Source organism: Anguilla rostrata, chromosome 18 (assembly GCF_018555375.3).
Source record: "Anguilla rostrata isolate EN2019 chromosome 18, ASM1855537v3, whole genome shotgun sequence".
NCBI lineage: Eukaryota > Metazoa > Chordata > Actinopteri > Anguilliformes > Anguillidae > Anguilla > Anguilla rostrata.
In genome coordinates this window covers 5,571,217-5,572,701 of record NC_057950.1, presented here as the reverse complement: position 1 = coordinate 5,572,701, position 1,485 = coordinate 5,571,217, and positions in this window count along the sequence as shown.

Genomic DNA, 1,485 nt, shown 5'->3' with positions numbered 1-1,485 from the left:
GAGTATCTCTTAAGAAGGGATAGTTCACTTTCTGGTGAATGCATTCTGTTATGTATTTCGTTTTCGTAAATGTTTTCAGACAGTTTCCGTGCGTAGTGAGCTGCTGGCTTTGTGGTGGCTGGTGTGGGGGCATCCTGAACTTTGTGGTCTACATCATTAAAATGCACTACCTCCTTGAAATAAGTCTTCAGAAATAATATGTAAAAAAAAAAAAAAGACATGCTGTGGAAATCTTAATTAAAATGTTGCACAGATTTGAAATTCAAATCTAGGCTGATGATGAGCTATGCTTAATCACTGGTTTTCGAACTCTGTCCTGGGGACCCCTTGTGCATGCTGGTTTTTGTCCCAACCACAATTGCAATCCCAGAATTTTAGCAAACTGTTAACTATTCTTAAGTGCTTTTCATGTAAAGAGGGATTATTTCCACTCTTGAGTCACATTGTATCAGAAATAGCTGTGCTTATTGTGCTATATTGCAAACAACTGCTTTAAAAAAGTCACAAATAATTTCACTGGTCAAGATGGAGGTGAATCAATAAGGGTGAAAGTATGGACACCAGGCCACTAAAACTAACCATTTTGTAGATAATAATGAAATCAAAGGCAAAGGAAATGATAATGAGACAAACACAATGTGAACATGGGACTTAATGACATGCATAGCTATTTCTGTGTGCGTGTGGTAAGCCGTTGTTTGGCTCGGATGTTGCGTTAATGTATCTAGGTATAGTTACTAATTAGCTGCAATAATTAATTCTGAGTTTGGCAGGAGTAATAACAGGACTTGTATGTGTTGTTTTGTTTAGTCCGTTTCCAGTGCAATACCATACACTGAGTGAATGCGAAGTGTTGGCATTACTCATGTTGAAAGGTAGAGGGAGCTGTTATTCCAAGCAAACCTTTCCAGTTAAGGCTGTGCTGTTTAGTTCTTTAACTTTGACACCAATGGACAATGTTTTCACCAGTAATGTATGAATAAAAACAGCGCATGCCACTCCACTTAACTGCAAGATATGCAATTCTTAATAACTTTAGGGACATCTGGAACATTTCAATGTAACATTTCAATTTCTGTTCATTAATGATACAACATGTTGCCTTCCATTTCTAAAAAATAATTTGGCAGCTGGAGGTATATTTATGTATTATTCATGCAAATCTCACAACACTGAAAGGTATGTGAGTCATGGGGAAAATAATTCCTCATTAGGCCAAATTTTTATCTATCATAGAGTAGGGAAGCAATCAAATTTATGGTTTTGTGTAGTTTTCATATACTGTCACTGATTCTAATAATTCAGACCTAATGATCATTCTGTTTGAATAGTCTTTGGTCTTCGAGAAAATGGAATCCAACATGAAACCGTTCGTTCATAAATAATTAACAGTTTGTACCGTTCATATTTTTCCACAATGAAATTTGAAATAGATCTTTTAGAATGTAAAAAAAAAAAAAAAACACATAAATCAGAATAAATGGG